The sequence below is a fragment of the Entelurus aequoreus genome, linkage group LG03 (assembly GCF_033978785.1).
Source record: "Entelurus aequoreus isolate RoL-2023_Sb linkage group LG03, RoL_Eaeq_v1.1, whole genome shotgun sequence".
In the NCBI taxonomy this organism is placed as follows: domain Eukaryota; kingdom Metazoa; phylum Chordata; class Actinopteri; order Syngnathiformes; family Syngnathidae; genus Entelurus; species Entelurus aequoreus.
The window spans coordinates 51,741,192-51,763,602 of NC_084733.1; the positions used below are offsets into that span (position 1 = coordinate 51,741,192).

General features: G+C 42.1%; 1 protein-coding gene across 1 annotated transcript in view; it reads right to left on the reverse strand.

Annotated features, from left to right (window-relative positions):
- The window catches only part of tmem260 (transmembrane protein 260), a 73,321-nt gene that overhangs the window by 47,377 nt on the left and 3,533 nt on the right, over positions 1 to 22,411 (reverse strand). The gene's annotated exons all lie outside the window — the stretch shown is intronic.

Sequence of the window (22,411 nt, forward strand, 5' to 3'; positions counted from 1 at the left end):
TTCCTAAGCGGCACGCTCATTCTCTTCAGCGCTTGCCTCTCCCTTGATGCCTCCCCTCCCGTTACCCAGCATGTACAAACACACACACACCATTAGACACCCTCTCCAATGCACTGTCACACTAAAACACACATATGCTGATCTGAGAATAATGCTTCCAGTCCCATCCTCCCTGTGCATGGGGGTCTTTCTTCTGCCACTCTCTGCCAGTGTCTCAGTGTCGCCTTCAGTCCGTCGGGCACAAACAGAAAAAGGCGACGCTGCTGACAGTTACAGAATGAGGTAAGCTGCAAAAATAAGAGGCGGCTGCACAATTTCTTGACAAGCTCTGTGTGAGGCACAACACAGAATGAAAAGAGTCCACCCCCCCTCCTTACCTCCACAAAGTTATTTGAGCAAGCTTTAATGTAGCTGGGCACAAATGAGTTTGTGCCAGGATATACCCAGAGCATTTCAAATTATGCTGATTTCTCACCCAATGTTTATATCTCCCACTCATGAAAATTGAAATTTTGTTCAGATTACCAGACACTGATAAATGTTTGAGTTTAACACAGCACCCTCTGCTGGCACCAAAGAGAAAGTCCTGTATCTGCTCTACAGTGAGGTAAAAAAAAATAAAGGAATTGAAAAATATCAGCAAGGTTTCAAGGGGGCCCTTTTGCGAGTTCAGGTGGCATTGCAAAATAGATTTGACCAACTTTAAGATGTAGGTTTTTTTACTACATAGAAATTCTGTAAAAATGCAAGAAAACTTACAAATGGTATTATTAGATGTTATAAAACTGAAAACCTCACTTTTTCATGACTGTACCACATCATCAAGAATTCATTGTTTTTGTTGAAGAAAATATATTTACCTTATCAATATTAGCCATTCTAAAATGTACAACATTCATAGTTTATTTTATTAGTTGAATGTTTTGTTTGGTTTGAGAAAATCTCTTCACTACATCACTGTAAGGCATTTCATGAGTACATGAGATATGATGGCTGTAATTGTAATAATTGTAATTGTAAAAACTCAAATATTGTGTTGAACTAGTGAGTCATTTAGTAAAGTAATGGATGTAAGATTGAATTCCTGGTATCTGCTACAAGTTTGTTCAATGAAGCGTTGTATTACATGTAATCTTAATAAACTCATACTGTAATAGCGGTTGCCGATATGAAGGAGGCAGAATGATTGTGCAAGTCAGCCTTTTATTGGTTTTCACAAAACTGTCACTGTATAGCTAAGAGGCAGGAGCGTGACGCACACTCACGAGAACAGCTATTTGAACACTTCCTCGTTTCTTCTTCGCTCCCAGACCAGGTCGAACACTGCGGCAAGCCCACCGCTTTCCTCTGCAGCCCACCCCTAATTACAGTTCACTACACAATATTCACATGGCTACAATATTTAACAGTGCTTTTTAGGCAACTTGGCCATGCAGCACTAGATCTAGTACAAGTTAGTGGGTTTAGTATTTGAAATCATGATTAAAATCATGAGACATAATATTTACTGGTCATGAGGAATATAATCATGAAACAGGACTTGTGTTTCAGCACCTGTGTTGCCACAAGACTCCCTATCTACTGATTACGTTCACCCTCTTTACCGCCTCACTAGTTAACCTATAGCAGCGTTTCCCTTTAATGTAACTAAATGTGGCGTACCGCCACGGTAAAATCAGAGGCGCCACAGCTTGAATTTTTTTATTTTTATTTTTATTTACATGAATCCAAATTTAAGTAACATAATGTATTGTAGCCTCCAGAAGAAGTTACACAGAGTCCGATATGCTTTTTTTTTTTTAACTTTTATTGCCAATCTCATGCTAGGCCCAATTCTCACAGGTTTCGTCTCCGTGCTTCCCCGGACACACAACAACACTTCCTCATTCTCCGCCAATTTGCTTCTAGGCACAAACGGTGTATTTGGGTTAATGGGAAAAATAAACATCAAATAAAAACCACACAAACATAAAACATCACCACCAGCAGGTCTCTACAGTATGAAAGTTAAAGTACCACTGATAGTCACACACACTAGGTGTGGTGAAATTACTCTCTGCGTTTGACCCATTCCCTTGTTCCACCCCTTTGGAGGTGAGGGGAGCAGTGAGCAGCAGCGTTGGCCACACTCGGGAATCATTTTGGTGATTCAACCCCCAATTCCAACCTTTAATACTGAATGGATAAATATAGCCTGTTATTTGCACACTATTGACTAGTGATGCACCGAAAATTGACCACAGAAAACAACGCTGCCGAAACTGGATGTTGTGATACAGTAAACAATACACGGGATTGTCTGGAGCATAGTCAGCATGTCTGCGATGTGGATGTAACTTTAATATATGCCAGACATAAACGCAGTCAGCGATCTGCAAAATGTGCAAATAGTGGCGGCTTTCAAGGAGAGAAAGTCCAACTGGAGCAGCGCGAAGCAAGTGTGACGTCATGCTCGCTGCAGCTCGCTTTTCGTTGGGGAAATCGAAGGACAGAAATAGAGTCTCTAAACACAAGTACATGCTATAATAATATCGGAAAAATATGCTACATTTGTTGCTAGTCATTTTCAATAAAGAAACAAATCACAAAGGGTCTCTAGACCAGTGGTTCTGAACCTTGTTGGAGGTACCGAACCCCAACAGTTTCATATGCGCATTCATGCGCATTCACCGAACCCTTCTTTAGTGAAAAATAAAAATAAAAAAATTTCAAATTCAAGACAAAAGTTATGTTTTTTTACTGGTGCACAAAATGAACCGTGCATGAACATCACCTTGTTCAAACCAACACAGTGCATGAACTCACAACAAATTACACACCTGCAAAATTAGAGGGAACATTGTTTGGGGGTATCCATAATACGGCGATAGGGAGAAGTTTTTATTTACACGAAGAGTCGGGTGCGTCTTGACCTCCGCGGCGGAGGCTCCGCCGAACCCCTAAGGCCGACTCACCGAACCCCTAGGGTTCGATCGAACCCAGGTTAAGAACCACTGCTCTAGACACTTCTCAACAAAGTACATTGTACAAAAATCAGCAACAATAGAAAATAGAGCAAAACATTATAATATAAACATATATGTAAATACTAATTAATAATAACAGATTTGTTTTTAAATGTAGGTAAAATGTTTTGCCTTTTTAAAGAAAATCTTATAACAAATTATGCAAATTATATGATGGTGTCATGGTGACCACACCCCCATCGCGCCCCTAACCACGCCCCCACTGCCACAGGTATCTTGGCAATCTAGGGGAAACCCTGTATACTATAATGCGGTCCAAAATCGACACTTTTTGAATCATTCCAAAGCATTCACTCTTTGATTTTTCAACGCTTCACACGCAGGCTAGCTTAGCCTAGCTTTGTTAGCTCCGAAAACATAGCCACTCCGGCGCCAGCATAAACGCAAATATGGCTTCATGTAACAATTGCACACTTCTCTTAGAGAGGTTGTCCTTGCTTGAGGGACGTGTCCACATGTTAAAGCAGAATAATAAGATACAGTTAGACAGCTTGGACATGCCAAATAGCGCAGGCTGCACTAGGCCTACAGCGTGGCCAGCGTACCAAGCAGCCGGCTGGCCACGGTGACAAGTCAGTTAGTGTACTGCACTCTCAGACTGTACTTGGCTATAAGCAGCCAGCTAACTACGGTGCATCGGAGAACGGCCGAGTTAGCGGTTTTATACAGAAATTTTTTAAAAAGTACCACTTTGCCTAGGAAAATAGCGGAATTTCGCTATATAGCGGACATCTGGGTAGGGTTGTACTGGTATACCGGAACTAATAAAGTACAAGGTATTAATTAATTAGAAAAGGTACTATACTGCATTTGAAAAATACCGTGACTTTTTTTTATGCGCCCGATGGCAGGCCGAGGCCAATGTCGCAAGTCAACATCAACACACGCACAGACCACTTGCAAGCAGAAACAGTTTGGAGACAGAAGAGGGAGATTGGACATATTTTGGCTTTAAAACTAACTGGCACTATAAATCTGGCGCTACAAACAATGAACCCCCACTCTTCAAACGGTGCTTTAAAGCATAGCTTCCTTATTTTAGAAAAAGCATCGAAGTTCGCGGGAAGCGTTGCAGTGTTTGTCTGTTGTTTTCTTCTTCTACTTCTTAAAGGCCTACTGAAACCCACTACTACCGACCACGCAGTCTGATAGTTTATATATCAATGATGAAATCTTAACATTGCAACACATGCCAATACGGCCGGGTTAACTTATAAAGTGCAATTTTAAATTTCCCGGGGAACTTCCGGTTCAAAACGCCTTTGAGGATGACGTATGCGCGTGACGTAGCCAGTAGAACACAGGTATGGCTTCCCCATTGAAGCCAATACGAAATAGCTGTTTTCATCTCATTATTCCACAGTATTCTGGACATCTGTGTTGGTGAATCTGTTGCAATTTGTTCATTGCATTATGGAGAAAGAAGCTGAGCAAGCAAAGAAGAAAGTCGGTGTGAAGCGGAGTATTTTGCGAGGGAAGTCAGCAACACAACACAGTCGGTGTTTCATTGTTTACATTCCCGAAAGATGCAGTCAAGATCGAAGAACTCGGACAACAGAGACTCTTACCAGGAGGACTTTGACTTCGTTAACAGACGCAGACGCGATACCGTGAGTACGCTTCCAAACATTTGATCGCTTGCTATAACTAGCTCGAGCTAGTAGCTAGTAGCTAGGAGCTAGCATAACAAACACCTAGGTGTTTGTTATGCGGGATTAATTTGTGGCATATTAAATATAAGCCTGGTTGTGTTGTGGCTAATAGAGTATATATATGTCTTGTGTTTATTTACTGTTGTAGTCATTCCCAGCTGAATATCAGGTCCCACCCGCGCGCTTCCAAACATTTGATTGCTTGCTCGTACGTGCGTGTCATGTACGTAACTTTGGTTAAATATATAAGCTTTATGAACCTTGGGTTAGGTGAACGGTTCTTTAGGCTGAGTGAGTGTGTGTGTTGTGCAGGTGTTGGAATTGTATTGGCGGGTTATATATACGGGATCCCGTCCATATTACCCGCTCGAGCTATAACTAGCTCGAGCTAGTAGCTAGTAGCTAGGAGCTAGCATAACAAACACCTAGGTGTTTTTATGTGGGATTAATTTGTGGCATATTAAATATAAGCCTGGTTGTGTTGTGGCTAATAGAGTATATACTGTATATGTCTTGTGTTTATTTACTGTTTTAGTCATTTCCAGCTGAATATCAGGTCACCCCCGGCTCTCACAGCATCTTCCCTATCTGAATCGCTTCCACTACCCACTAGTCCTTCACTTGTACTTTACTCATCCACAAATCTTTCTTCATCCTCGCTCAAATTAATGGGAAAATCGTCGCTTTCTCGGTCCGAATCTCTCTCACTTCATGCGGCCATCATTGTAAACAATAGGGAACTTTGCGTATATGTTCAATTGACTACGTCACGCTACTTCCGGTAGGGGCAAGCCTTTTTTTATCAGATACCAAAAGTTGCGATCTTTATCGTCGTTGTTCTATACTAAATTCTTCCTAAAAAATATGGCAATATCGCGAAATGATCAAGTATGACACATAGAATAGATCTGCTATCCCCGTTTAAATAAAAAAAATTCATTTCAGTAGGCCTTTAAGGGTTAACCAGTGTTGGCAGTTCATGAACTTTTGATATATCGCCCCCTACTTTGAGGCAGAGGTACTTGCTGCCTCATGGCCTGCCTTTTCCCCGTGGCAACAAGCACACGCCCCCTCGCACGCACATGCTCAATACACTTTGTGTGTAGCCGTGGAGGCACCACCTGTGTCTGCCTCACTTCTCGTCTGCCGCATTATTTTAATCAGGAACCACGGAATTTCCGCGATTTTGACCATGAAAATTATCAAAAGATACAAGAACCACACCAAAATCACATAGAAAGCATAGACCAAAAGAAAAATATTAAAACGTATTTTATTGTATTACTTCGTTTTTAAACACCTCATTGTTAAGCCTTTTACCTCCCTGGTGGCAAGGTGAGGCACTGCCTCACTTGCCTCCCCTGACAGCACGTCACTGGTGCCTATTACATTTTAATATAAGTGTAGATAGAACATGTTAAAACAGAAAGTAAGCATATATTAACAGTACATTAACAAATAGATTAATAATCCATCCATCTGCTACCTCTTGTCCCTCATAATTTCCATAAAATAATAGAATGGGAAATAACACAATATGTTACTGCATACGTCAGCAGCCAAATAAGTAGCTTTGTAACACGTTTGCTTGCTTACAACTAAAAGAGAAGTGGTCTCGTATGTTCACTTTCTTATTTATTGACAACATTGTTCTTTGATTGCAATAAGAAACGTACACTACCGTTCAAAAGTTTGGGGTCACCCAAACAATTTTGTGGAATAGCCTTCATTTCTAAGAACAAGAATAGACTGTCGCATTTCAGATGGAAGTTCTCTTTTTCTGGCCATTTTGAGCGTTTAATTGACCCCACAAATGTGATGCTCCAGAAACTCAATCTGCTCGAAGGAAGGTCAGTTTTGTAGCTTCTGTCACGAGCTAAACTGTTTTCAGATGTGTGAACATGATTGCACAAGGGTTTTCTAATCATCAATTAGCCTTCTGAGCCAATGAGCAAACACATTGTACCATTAGAACACTGGAGTGATAGTTGCTGGAAATGGGCCTCTACACACCTATGTAGATATTGCACCAAAAACCAGACATTTGCAGCTAGAATAGTCATTTACCACATTAGCAATGTATAGAGTGTACTTCTTTAAAGTTAAGACTAGTTTAAAGTTATCTTAATTGAAAAATAAGGACATTTTAATGCATACTTGCCAACCCTCCCGTTTTTAGCGGGAGAATCCCGGTATTCAGCGCCTCTCCCGACAACCTCCCTTCTCCCGACAAACTCCCGGTATTCAGCCGGAGCTGGAGGCCACGCCCCCTCCAGCTCAATGCGGACATGAGTGGGGACAGCCGTTCTCACGTCCGCTTTCCCAGCAGCTTGCCTGCCCAATGACGTCATAACATCTACGGCTTTTAGAGAGTAGAGTGCACAACAAGCAGAGAGAGTTCTTGGTTTCTTATGTGGGTTTATTGTTAGGCAGTTTCATTAACGTCCTCCCAGCGCGGTAACAACACACAACAACAGCAGTCACGTTTAGTCTACTGTAAAGCAGTTCGTCTGCCGTAAACAGCAATGTTGTGACACTCTTAAACAGGACAATACTGCCACCTACCGGATAGCCTGCAGAACACTGAAATTCAAGTATGTCTTTTATTTATATGTAGGGATGATGTTTGATAAGAAATTATCGAGTTTGAGCCTATTATCGAATCCTCTTATCGAACCGATTCCTTATCGATTCTCTTATCGAGTCCAGATAGGTTGTTGGGGACGGCGTGGCGAAGTTGGTAGAGTGGCTGTGCCAGCAATCGGTAGGTTGCTGGTTACTGGGGTTCAATCCCCACCTTCTACCATCCTAGTCACGTCCGTTGTGTCCTTGGGCAAGACACTTCACCCTTGCTCCTGATGGCTGCTGGTTAGCGCCTTGCATGGCAGCTCCCTCCATCAGTGTGTGAATGTGTGTGTGAATGGGTGAATGTGGAAATATTGTCAAAGCGCTTTGAGTACCTTGAAGGTAGAAAAGCGCTATACAAGTATAACCCATTTGTTGTATATGGAAAAAAACACACAATATTTGGTTTACCAAAAGCTCACTTTTATTATATATAAAAAAAAAAAAATCTAATAAATAAATAAATATTGACTGTTACCCCGCTAAAAAAATAAAATTAAAAAAATAAATATTGACTGTTGTTACCCAAAGTATATTAAGTGGGATTTTTCAGAAAAACAAATATATACAGTAACACAAAAACAAACTGTCTCTGTGATCACTATATGTGTGTAAATAATACTATAGTGTTAAATAAAATCAGTCCCTTGGGCAGAAAACTGAAAATAATACAGCTCTCCAAAAAGTGCACTTCTGCTGCTATTTGACATAACTGTTTGTTATGATGCTTTGACATTTTTGCACTTTATTTCTTTATTGAAAGAAAATTCTATGAAGAGAAAAATTGTTTGCAAATGTGGTTACAATGGTAAAAAATGAAAAGTTAAAGCTAAAAAAAGAAATACACTTTATTGAGTTAAAATCTTTCTTTTTAGGGGGAAAGATGTGATGTTATGAGCTAGGGAATATAACAACTACACTACCCAGCATGCAACGGGAGTGACGAGCATGCGCGGTAGCCCCGAAAAGTGTTGTTGGATGTCGTCACCTGTGAAAGTAAACGTCAAGAACTCAGCCAACACGCCTCGTCTGCATTATTTATAATTAGACAGACAACACATATACAGTGTGATTTTGTTTTGTTCACAAGGAAAGAAAAACAAAAGTTAAAAAAGGGAGATGTCATATATGTTGTATATATATGTATGTGCTGCGGTTGCTTTAAGAACGTTGTGACAGCTGCCGTAAAGGAGGTGCGTTGCTAGCCTGGTTGCTGTTTCCGGTTGGTCGTAAAAGTGTTCGTCATGTGTTTGTACCCTGTTTAAATCTCTCAGTAAAGTTATTCATTGGATTATACCTTTTGTTTTGAACTTTGTTATTCCATTGTTTTTCCTGCTTTCCCTATCTGCGCCTAATGACTGAGCTACGTGACGTAAATTCTTGTGATGTCTCAAGGGGCATTTCTGGTCGTGATGGGATTCGTTCCGAGGGATTCGAATAAAGAATCAACTCTTTTTCTTTACTATAGTGGTCTCGATAACGGGTACCGGTTCTCAAAAAGGGATTCGAGTCCGAGGACTCGGTTCTTTTCTTATCGAACAACCGGGAAAACCGGTTTCGAGTATCATCCCTATTTATATGTATAATAAAATATAAAATAAAAATAAAATATATATATAGCTAGAATTCACTGAAAGTCAAGTATTTCATACATACATATATATATATATATATATATATATATATATATATATATATATATATATATATATATATATATATATATGTGGGAAATACTTGATTTGGTGAATTCTAGCTGTAAATATACTCTCCTCTTAACCACGCCCTTGGCCACGCCCCAACCACGCCCCCGCCCCAAACACGCCACCCCCCCCCCCCCCCCCGCCCCCCGCCCCCCAAACACGCCGCCCCCCCGCCCCCCCCACCTCCCGATATTGGAGGTATCAAGGTTGGCAAGTATGTTTTAATGTGACCCCAAACTTTTGAACGGTAGTGTATGTCTAATATACCATAAGTTTTTCTGTTAAACTAAAGCCAATAATGACATTTTTTGTGGTCCCCTTTATTTTGAAAAGTTTTGAAAAGTATCAAAAAGTATCAAAATACATTTTGGTACATTACCAAAATATTGGTCTCAGGACAACCCTACATGTAGGATGCCTGACTATCCGAACGTCAACACAACTGTAGCCTCATTTACTGCATTAACAAAAAAGCATGAAACTATTTGATTGAACAGAAATTATTTCTGACTTTGAATTAGCGATTTTCCGAGCAGGGGTTTATGCTGCCGATTCTGAGTAAAATCAGCCAATACCAATACCATCCGATATGCTGTAAATTTTAAAATGTATTTATGGTGAGTGCTATTGACATTTTAACAATACCAACAACATTTAAACTAGTTCCTTATCCTCTTTCATCACAAACAATTGTTTGAACAAAGCCAAATTAATAGTACATAATAACTAAACACATTCAAAAACTACTATTGCTTATTGAAATAATTTTTGCTCTCAAAGTCCTCCTGTGTTCAGGGACATATTCCCTCAGTTTGTAAACATTAACAAAATCAAAAAGAGAAACTAATATCGATCTAATCACTGTAGTATTGATCATATAGTAATAAATGTTTTCTTTCATTCTTTCTTTTTCTTAGTTTATTTCGAACATGAACACACTTACAGTATAATACTGTATATCACACTCAATTTCATATAATTTATTTTTACATCATGTCCAAAAAGGAGTAGGAAGAAGCAAAGCTTATTTAATCCTTCCCCTTTCCCACTTGAGAGCGTTTACAAATACCGTAATTTCCGGACTATAAGCCGCACCTGACTATAAGCCGCACCAGCTAAATTTAGGGGAAAATACAGATTGCTCCATATATAAGCCGCACCCGACTATAAGCCGCAGGGTTTTGATGTGTAATTACCGTAGTATATAGGGGTTCCTGCTACCACGGAGGGGATTGTCGGGACAGAGATAACTGTTTGGGAACGCAAAGCGTCCCATTTATTAACAATAAATCTTTCAATCATTCAATCAAACTTTCACATCTTTGACATGGCGAACAGCATTCGTGCAGAGTACAAATAATACAACGGTGCAAAGTAATACAAAGTGCTCGCCTGTACGTTATCAAAATAACCAGCCTACCGGTATATGAAAAGTCAGTCTTTAATCATTGTGTCATCGTCTTCCTCCTGCGTACTAAAACCACCGAAATCCTCTTCGTCTGTGTCGGAGAAGAACAGGCCGTAAATAAGCCGCACCCTTGTATAAGCCGCAGGGACCAGAACGAGGGGAAAAAGTAGCGGCTTATAGTCCGGAAATTACGGTACATATGTTCATACACTGTCTTCTTTTTGTAACACAATTACATCAGTGAATGATTAACACAGCAGTTCTTGCAATATATAATTAAGTCACTCATGATAAACATACTGAGATGAAGAATATCCCGTTTTAATTAAGGTTGAAAGTATTTCTCATAATTTTTCTTCTTTGTACTTTGTAAGCACTATTAATTTGAACAAGCTCTTACACTGGATCATATCAGTACATTGTTTAACTTATTTACTTAATCAATTCCATAGTTTAATTCCACATACTGATATGCTAAAGGTTTTTAGTGTTGTACGAGCATACTACCCTTGGTGTGGACACCAATTTATGGATGATCCACGCTTATACGTGTCGTGTACATGCAGACTGTGACAATGCTGACACACCAACAGTTATATTATTCTCTCTCCAGACTCTTATTCATCTACTTGTTTATTTACTGTAAATAACTGCTTACTTTCTGCTATAACGTGATGCCAGCTACACTTTTTAAACTTTACTAAGCACTTATTTCTATGTGTTGTTTAAATCTAACTTAGCGATTAGCTTAGATAATAGCATGCCTGCTCCTGCTTGCTCTCGGTGCAAAACGTGTTGTCTTAAAGCTTGATAATGATACTTGATATGGCTGGGCGATATGGACGAAAAAGTATATCTCGATATATTTTTACTTAAACTCAATATTCGATATACTGTATATCTCGATATATTTTCCGGTGAAAGTATACATAACAAGATATACATTTTTGAGCGAGATTCACTGAAATTGAACTGAATGACAACTGTACTGTAAACAGTCTGTGGCACTTTTATTAACCCACTTAGTCAAGATGTGTATTAACAGCATAGAAAAGAAACTGTTTAAGTAGCACAGAATTAAATAACACAAATAAAATACAAAAATATTATTTCTACGTAAAATAAATAACATAGCTGTGCAAATAATACAAAAAGTATCAAACTCAGATAAAAAATACATTTGTAGGCAGGCACTTTTTAATTCCCAGTCGACGATGTAATGGACTGTCACACACGTACGGTTCTGGTCAGCGCCAAGTAAGTGGCTTGACTTAATTTTGCGGCTATGATCTTCCTCACTTCGTCATACATTTTTGGCAGCATTTCTCGTGCGAAATATGCCCGGCTTGGCAACTGGAGAACAGTTCTGATTTGGACTTACATAGTAAACAACTGAAATTAATGTTTTATCCGGACGCAAACATTTGTCCAAATGTGGCCAATTAGACGCATTGTGGATTTCCTGGACGTCGTCTACATCGCTAAAATAAAAATCTAAGGAAGAGAATCCCTCTGCCATCTTCCACTAGTTTTTTTAAATATATAAATCGCCCGCTTGAAAATTCCCTCTTCTCTTCTTTGACTCTCTCGTCGTCATTTGGGATGTCTGTTGTGATTTCCCTTCCTGGTTCGATGACCCGCCCTATCTTGCCTCTGATTGGCCTTTCCTTAATGTTTTGCTCTAATCCTAACCAATCGTGACTCATCATAGTAAACAACCAACCAATCATGGATGTTCTTATACATCCAAACACGTCTTGGAAGGAGGAAGGGGAGGGGTTTAGTAGCCCATGGAGTTTTGAGAGGGAGTGGGAAAAAAGGGAGAACAAGAAACACAACAAATAAGCGGTGTTTGGTCATTTTACCGTGAAATAAATTATATCGATATTACATAATAATGTGTTAATTCCACGACTGTATATATCGGTATCGGTTGATATCGGTAATTAAGAGTTGTACAATATCGGAATATCGGATATCTGCAAAAAAGCCATTATCGGACATCTCTACTTAAGATACTAAGAAGTGCAGTTTATTTGCCACAATGGAGGTGATAATTATTAACTTAGGTGAGTGGCTCCACAGTTTGTGGAAATACACAATTAGCTGCTAGCCCGTCAGCCGGGGGACTAAAAATTATAATATAATATTAGCCAGAGGTGATCAGCAATAATAGGCATTAATCGACAATGGCAATCAAAGTTTTTTAAGAACATCGTCCGATACTGATGGGTGGCCCATCAATTTGCACATCCTTACTTTTAATTTAGCAAGCTATATAGTGAGTGTCTGCTTTCTTAAATTCACACAAAAAGAGACATTTTACAGGACCGCTGCGACACTGAACGCCTTACGTATTTTGCAACCTTGCCTCTACAGTGATTTAGTGCCTACATTTCCCCAAACTCTTATCAGTTTAATGGACCATGAAGTCAAAACTCCTCCACCTGCGCGGCTTAAACATTTTCACAGCTCCATTTCACCTGGCACCAGCCGCCAGCAACTTGCCACCGCTTCCCTCATCACTCTTTCCCGTCCTTCGCTGGCTTCTCGTTTCCCCTTCCAGTGGTGGCACACTTTTACACCATTCAATACAAAAAATCTAACTAAGTGAACTAAAGCATCTCGCAGTGAGTCAGTTCTGCAGCCCTACTCGACTAAAAAGGGAAGATATGGACTCGACGGGAGAGCGGCAAAGGGAGCCAAGAGTCTTTGTGATAGTGGAGCATGGGCACCCACACCGGTCTTCCCATAATCCGCATCATTTCCACACTCCACATTCCGAGACAACAGTGTGCCCGCGGGCCTGTGCTCAAACTTCTCCAGGGCACATCACACCTAAAGAGATTAGGACACGGAGACGGAGACCTGGGGAATTCAGCTGGCACTATCAGAGCAGGCATCCTTCACCATCCCTAAACACTGTGGAGAAGGGGCTGGCCATTTTTTCAAAGCACCCAACCCCCCTTCCATTTTACCATCCTCATTCACAAGAGCAAGCAGACTACTCAGTGCTCACTCCTCATCGTTCCACATTCATATCTGGCTCTGCTTTTCATACGCTTGCAATGTGCAAATGTGCGTTTCTTACTGCAAATTGTACACCCGAATGTTGCAGAGCAAACAAACAGAGTTTTCATTTGCTCAAGTGCATATTTAGAAGTCTGTAACCTGGCTATCTCAACAAAACACTCCCTGTAAATGTGCAAGGCAGTCTTTCACAAATGGCATTACAGAGAATGCTTGGACACACGTGGGCCAACAACATGTGAAAGATAAAAGTTCTACATAAAGAACTGCAAATGCTACGTTTATATAAGTACACATTTTTATTTAATAAAAAAAATATTGTAATTCACAGTAGGGGGTCAATAATATTCTCACTTACAAAACAGATTAACCAGGTTTTGGTAATTTATTTTATTGGTGGCATACTGGCATTAAAGGCCTACTGAATTGAATTTTTTTAAATTTAAACGGGGATAGCAGATCCATTCTATGTGTCATACTTGATCATTTCGCGATATTGCCATATTTTTGCTGAAAGGATTTAGTAGAGAACAACGACGATAAAGATCGCAACTTTTGGTATCTGATAAAAAAAAAAGCCTTGCCCCTACCGGAAGTAGCGTGACGTAGTCAGTTGATAGCCTCCTCATATTTTCCTATTGTTTTCAATGCAGCTAAAGCGATTCGGACCGAGAAAGCAACGATTACCCCATTAATTTGAGCGAGGATGAAAGATTCGTGGATGAGGAACGTTAGAGTTAAGGACTAGAATGCCGTGCAAGACATATCTTTTTTCGCTCTAACCGTAACTTAGGTACAAGCTGGCTCATTGGATTCCACACTCTCTCCTTTTTCTATTGTGGATCACAGATTTGTATTTTAAACCACCTCGGATACTATATCCTCTTGAAAATGAGAGTCGAGAACGCGAAATGGACATTCACAGTGACTTTTATCTCCACGACAATACATTGACGAAACACTTTAGCTACTGAGCTAATGTGATAGCATTGTGTTTAACTGCATATAGAAACAAAATAAATAAATCCCTGACTGGAAGGATAGACAGAAGATCAACAATACTATTAAACCAGGGACATGTAAATACACGGTTAATGCTTTCCAGCTTGGCGAAGCTTAAAAATGCTGTTGCTAACGACGCCATTTAAGCTAACTTAGTATAACGGGACCTCAAAGAGCTATGATAAAAACATTAGCGCTCCACCTACACCAGCCAGCCCTCATCTGCTCATCAACACCCGTGCTCACCTGCGTTCCAGCGATCGACGGAAGGACGAAGGACTTCACCACGATCATCCGTGCGGTCGGTGGCTAGCGTCGGCTAGCGCGTCTGCTATCCGAGTCAAAGTCTTCCTGGTTGTGTTGCTGTAGTCCGCCGCTAATACACCGATCCCACCTACAACTTTCTTCTTTGCAGTTTTCATTGTTCATTAAACAAATTGCAAAAGATTCACCAACACAGATGTCCAGAATACTGTGGAATTATGAGATGAAAACAGAGCTATTTTGTATTGTATTCAATGGGGTACCATTACTTCTGTTTCACTGGTTACGTCACGCGCATACGTCATCATCCAAAGACGTTTTCAACCGGAAGTTTAGCGGGAAACTTAAAATTGCACTTTATAAGTTAACCCGGCCAAATTGGCATGTGTTGCAATGTTAAGATTTCATCATTGATATATAAACTATCAGACTGCGTGGTCGGTAGTAGTGGGTTTCAGTAGGCCTTTAAAGTAATTTTTTCCCAGGCTAGCTTATGTTACTATGAGTTGTCTATAAGAACATATAGTATTGTTTTTTGTGTCAGTGTTTTTCACAATTACTCATTATATTCTGCAATTGGCTGGAGACCAGTCCAGGGTGTAACCCCACTCTCGCCCGAAGTCAGCTGGGATAGGCTCCAGCTTTTTCGCGACCTATAAGTGGTAGAGAAACTGGATGAATACTAAGTTCTAAGGCTGTCTTCGAATAGGCAATGATTCGATGATTTAATTCGGAAGAATCTGATTCAATTATTAACAACGCAGTCGAATTGTCTGATATTAAACCCCTCTCACCCTCTCCAAGGTAGGAAGTTGAGTTCATAATTGTAAAGCAGGTGTGTGAGACAAATTAATTGATTTGATTTATATTTTATTTATTCTTTCAATACAGTATTAGTAAAAGACTATTTAACTAATAGTGTTGGCAGGATGTTTTTACATGAGGGACGTGATGTGATGTTGGCTCATCGGGACACGCTGCTGTCAGACACGAAGCTCTAGATGCCATCGTGCGCCTCTTGCCGGCCGAAATCCACGACCAGCCCGCTAGAAATTGGACACCGTGCCTCGCCCTGGAAGTGTAGCACTTCTTTTGCAAAGTTAATGACCTTTTCACTGGTTTGCATGCAGAAATTTTGTTATGAATTTTACTTACTCTGTTTAATCAGGTGTGATCAAGTGCCATGCAGAGCCAAGAACCTCACTGATTGTGGTTTCCAGTACACCACAGTTTAGCCTTTTTTTGAGGTGGAAAAGTGTTCACTTAAATGAAAGACTGAATGAATTTGTATGAATTAACTTTATTGAATTCACTGTACAAGAAATGTTAGAGCATACAGCACATTACTGAATATTTGACTATGAAAATCCTCAGTCGAAGACAGCCCAACTAATTATATTGAATAGAAGTTGCTCGTTACACCAAGGAAAAAGTCTCGTACACACGTACATGCAGGGAGCATGTGCACACATACAAAAGCAATCCGAGAGAAGCAACTAACAATTTGCAGTCATGTTGTTGTTACAGTATGTTATACGTTCAACGATTGACAATATTGGTACCTAAACTTGACCAAATCGCTATCATTAGCTGACAACCAAGATGACTAATTTATGTGGGGCGTAGTTTATGTGCTCAAAGACGAAAGAGCAGGGGAACTGCACATATTTTTTTAATTTTGCCTATGGCTCACAATCTTTATGAAAGACAAGAACACACATGTATATTTTTTTGGGGGGTGGAGGGTGGGGGTGGGTTAAGATGATAAAAAAAAATGCTTGGAAGATGCGGCTAACGGGAGTCACCAATGTAGCCTTAAAAGCCCTGTGAAACCACTTCAAAACCCTCCATCAACGTTTTATATACACACTGCAAGTAAATACAGTGCAAGTAAATACAGTATATAGTGTAACAGACACGTTCATAACAATATGTAATATGTACAATATTTACCGTATTGTGGTCATTTTAAGCATTACAGCATTGATTTCCCTTTCCACAGCAGCATACTTTCGACTTCCGGAAACAAAGGCGAGTGTGTTCCAATCATGCAAACTTGATGAAAAATGAGGATTTACAACCTTATCTTCAATATACGGAGGACGAACTACTGCTTATAGAAGCCAGCACGAAGTGAGGGTAAAACGTTGGAGCAGGCAAAAGCCGAGAGAGTGAGGTCGGTGTAAATATGTAAATGTTGAACTTGAAGCCAAGCTATGCTGACAGAAATAGAATTCTTACCTAAAACAAACTAAAAACTTCCCCGGCAAGCTGGACCAAATGGATAACTGTCCATTAAGTAAGTCATATTTATCATGATACATGCAGTACATACACTGTCGAGCTAGCTGTGCACAAACAAAACATAAAATGTAGGATAATACTTTACAGGTACTGTAATATGATATGTTCATGGTTTTCAGTCAATACAGATTGGTGCCATATCGCATTATGTTGTGAATTACAAACTCAAAAGCCATTTATCTGTTGACGTAGTAGCAAGCTTATCTCTTTCCGTAGCTAGGTTACGGGTAATGCCTTAGCGTGCCGTTGTAAGACGACTGTATTACTATGCTAGAAAAATAGTTCCTTAGTGTTTGCGCTTTAATAACAATGTTGTTACAGCTTGGTTATTATACAAGTTACGGAACGTAAATTAAGTATTGTTGGCGGTTTTTAGATGCATATTTAAAGTAATTTAGAGGCAGAATGGATTGCTCCCATTAGCTGCATTGCTAGCTCCCTAGAACGAGCCGGTTTTTACAGGTTACAATGAAAAAAAAAAAATGGAAAAAAAAGCTTGTGTCTTCTTGTCTCTCATAAGGATTGTGAATTAGAGATGTCCGATATTATCGGCCGATAAATGCTTTAAAATGTAATATCGGAAATTATTGGTATCGTTTTTTTTATTATCGGTATCGGGTTTTTTATTTTTATTTTTTATTTTTATTTAAATCAACATAAAAAACACAAGATACACTTACAATTAGTACACCAATCCAAAAAACCTCCCTCCCCCATTCACAATCATTCACACAGAAGGGTTGTTTCTTTCTGTTATTAATATTCTGGTTCCTACATTATATATCAATATACAACAATACAGTCTGCAAGGGATACAGTCCGTAAGCACACATGATTGTCCGTGCTGCTGGTCCACTAATAGTACTAACCTTTAACAGTTAATTTTACTCATTTTCTATAATTACTAGTTTCTATGTAACTGTTTTTGTATTGTTTTACTTTCTTTTTTATTCAAGAAAATGTTTTTTAACTTATTTATCTTATTTTATTTTATTAATTTTAAAAAAAAAGGACCTTATCTTCACCATACCTGGTTGTCCAAATTAGGCATAATAATGTGTTAATTCCACGACTGTATATATAGCGGTATCGGTTGATATCGGAATCGGTAATTAAGAGTTGGACAATATCGGAATATCGGATATCGGCAAAAAGCCATTATCGGACATCCCTATTGTGAATGATAGGCAAAATTACGAAAAAAAAGTGCAGTCCCCCTTAATGGGGACCTATGCTCGTTCCAGCAACCTGAGGGTTCCTGGTTCGATCCCACGTCCGTTGTGTCCTTGAACAAGACACTTCACCCTTGCTCCTGATGCGTCATGGTTAGGGCCTTGCATGGCAGTTCCCGCCATCATTGTGTGAATGGGTGAGTGAATGGGTGAATGTGGTAATAGTGTCAAAGCGCTTTGAGTACCTTGAAGGTAGAAAAGCGCTATACAAGTATAACCCATTTACAATGTTGGATACTCATGTTACTCATGATACTCATACAATGCCAATGACATAAATGCTGGCTTTTTGTATGCTGCTCTGTATCGATCCGAGAGTGTGCAGTTTTACTTCTGTCCAATCTGCATATTGTTTATGAAGTTTTTTCTAAAGTTTTTTTTTGGACCATAATTGGGAAAAAAAATGTGTTGTGTTTGTCTTGAGGATACAATGTCAATTTTCAAAAGTAAAATTCTGATATTTTTGGAAAGAGCTGGGCGAGGAGGGTTTCATTTGCAATCTGGGAACGCCTCCACCCACAAACCAATTGCAGACGGACTCAGAAAATGTGTTATTGTCATGTCTGTGTTCATGTTTTTGTTTGGCCATGTGCTGTTTTGTTTTTTGGACACTTCCTTAGTTCCTGGTTTCACTTCCTGGTTTTGTTTTGTTTCCATGGTTACTCATTAGTTTCACCTGTTCCACGTTTAGACTCACACACACCTGTCTCACGTTTTCACATTGTCATGTCACGCACCTGTTCACAGTTAGTCACGCACCTGTTTTCACTTATCATGTCACTATATAGGCTTTTCTGTTTCTGTTGTTCGTCCTGGCGACATCACCCATTCATGCCATGTCCACAGTTCCTTGTCACGTTAGTTCTTGTTTCATCTCTTGTCACGTAAGTTTTTGTTTGTTTAATGTTCATAGTTGTCCGCCATTGTGCGCGCCCTTTGTTTTCCTAGTCAAGTTTTTTACCTCCTCTGTGAGCGCCTTTTGTTTGTACCTTTTGTTTGAGTTTATAGTAATAATTAAACTATGTCTTTACCTGCACGCCACGTCCGTTCCAATTCTTTTGCACCACGGGAGAGCAAACCACGCCACAGACCTAGTCTTGACAGATGTCGCCAGCACGAGAGCTCTCCCGCAAAAAAATGGGACAATTTTGACGAGGTAACGTGGGAGGTCCTGCGCGCCATGGAAGCCGAGACACTCCGCCATTCCCCCATGGAGCGCAGGGATCTCATGTGGGGTCCGACCGGCAAACTGGTGCCGATCAGCTCCCTTTGGTCCGAGGATGGCGCTGCGTCACCGCAGTCCCGGAAGCGCCGCTCCCAACGAAGGACGTCAGGGAGGGCTTCCACAAGCATTGGAAAGGACGCATCGTTCCCGCAAGCTCCTCCCCCTCCGGGCGGAAACGAGCTGCAGCCAGCCCGGCTTCCCCAGGACGACGTCACGCCGCTGCCAGTGGGTGACGTCATGGATTTTTTTCCCCTGAACTCTTTTTCTTGTCAGCCACATCCAACCAAAGACTCTAAATCCATGATTAAATATTACCAAGACATGTTTTTAGAAATCAGATCCTGTCAATCACAGTCACCCAATTTTCATGCCCCGCCCCCCAGGACTCATGCCACGCCCAAGTCAGAAATTTTTTTTTCACCCACAAAAGCCCAGGTGGGGGGGAACGAAAGACCTTTTGGACAATTTAGAGGGGAGGATTCTGCCCTCCTCCTGAACCCCCTCCGCCCACCCCAAAAGACGGTTCCAGACCGCGGGGAGCGCGTCTGGGATCCGCTCCTTGAGGGGGGGGCTAGGGCTGGGAATTGTTCAGGTGGGGTGGGTCAGCATCGTCACGCCAAGCCACAGCCTCCAGCACGACCACCACCACCTGTCTTTCGACCTACCAAGCCACAGCCACCAGCACGACCCCCACCACCTGTCTTTCGACCTGCCAAGCCACAGCCACCAGCACGACCCCCACCACCAGTCTTTCGTCACGCCAAGCCACAGCCTCCAGCACGACCCCCACCACCTGTCTTTCGACCTGCCAAGCCACAGCCACCAGCACGGCCGCCACCACCAGTTTTTCGACCATGCCAAGATCTACCTGCTCCACGCCCAGCTCCACGCCAAGCGCCACCAGTACCTGCTCCACGTCAAGCGCCACCAGTACCTGCTCCACGTCAAGCGCCACCAGTACCTGCTCCACGCCAAGCGCCACCAGTACCTGCTCCACGTCAAGCGCCACCAGTACCTGCTCCACGCCAAGCGCCGCCAGTACCTGCTCGCCGCCAAGTGCCGCCCGTGGCTGCCCCACGCCGCCAAGTGCCGCCCGTGGCTGCCCCACGCCGCCAAGTGCCGCCCGTGGCTGCCCCACGCCGCCAAGTGCCGCCCGTGGCTGCCCCACGCTGCCAAGTGCCGCCCGTGGCTGCCCCACGCCGCCAAGTTCCGCCCGTGGCTGCCCCACGCCGCCAAGTGCCGCCCGTGGCTGCCCCACGCCGCCAAGTGCCGCCCGGGGCTGCCCCACGCCGCCAAGTGCCGCCCGTGGCTGCCCCACGCCGCCAAGTGCCGCCCGTGGCTGCCCCACGCCAAGACCAAAGCCAAGACCAAGACCAAGAACCGCCAAGTGACCAAGACCAAGACCCGCCAAGTGACCAAGACCAAGAACCGCCAAGTGACCAAGAACCGCCAAGTGACCAAGACCAAGAACCGCCAAGTGACCAAGACCAAGACCCGCCAAGTGACCAAGACCAAGAACCGCCAAGTGACCAAGAACCGCCAAGTGACCAAGAACCGCCAAGTGACCAAGACCAAGACCCGCCAAGTGACCAAGACCCGCCAAGTGACCAAGACCCGCCAAGTGACCAAGACCAAGACCCGCCAAGTGACCAAGACCAAGACCCGCCAAGTGACCCAAACCAAGACCAAGTCCAAGCACCGCCACACCAAGACCAAGTCCAAGACCAACTACGCCAAGACCAAGACCAACCACGCCAAGTCCAAGTCCAAGACCAAGTCCAAGACCCAGACCCTCGCCAAGACCAAGACCAAGACCCACGCCAAGACCAAGACCCACGCCAAGACCCGCCACGCCAAGCTTCGCCGCCTGACGCACCACGCCAAGCTTCGCCGCCTGCCACGACAACGCGCCCACCTCCTCGTCTGCCAAGGATGTGGCCATTCCATGGGCGTCCGCCACGCCAGGTGCGCCGACCTCCTCGTCTGCCACGAATGTGGCCATTCCCAGGTCGCCCACCTCGTCAGGTTCAGCGGCGGTCTACCCGCCGTCGCCACCTGACTCTGCCCCGGTGGATTCGGGGACACCTGGTCTGGCGACCCACCGCCATGTCCCCCTCCCCCCCTCCCATGACTCTTGATCCTGTTTTTTGTTTTTGGCCATCTGGGATCTGTCCGTAAGGGGGGGGTTCTGTCATGTCTGTGTTCATGTTTTTGTTTGGCCATGTGCTGTTTTGTTTTTTGGACACTTCCTTAGTTCCTGGTTTCACTTCCTGGTTTTGTTTTGTTTCCATGGTTACTCATTAGTTTCACCTGTTCCACGTTTAGACTCACACACACCTGTCTCACGTTTTCACATTGTCATGTCACGCACCTGTTCACAGTTAGTCACGCACCTGTTTTCACTTATCATGTCACTATATAGGCTTTTCTGTTTCTGTTGTTCGTCCTGGCGACATCACCCATTCATGCCATGTCCACAGTTCCTTGTCACGTTAGTTCTTGTTTCATCTCTTGTCACGTAAGTTTTTGTTTGTTTAATGTTCATAGTTCTCCGCCATTGTGCGCGCCCTTTGTTTTCCTAGTCAAGTTTTTTACCTCCTCTGTGAGCGCCTTTTGTTTGTACCTTTTGTTTGAGTTTATAGTAATAATTAAACTATGTCTTTACCTGCACGCCACGTCCGTTCCAATTCTTTTGCACCACGGGAGAGCAAACCACGCCACAGACCTAGTCTTGACAGTTATAAATGTGAAATGTGAAATGTGAAAAGCATATCCAATACATGTTATCTAAACAAGTGGTTCTCCAACTTTTTTCACCAAGTGCCACTTCAGAAAACACTTGGTTCTCCAAGTACCACCATAATGACCAACATTAAAATACAGTAGCATTGTAGGCCAAAACATTCATTAAAAACAAGGCCGATTATATTTCATATTTTT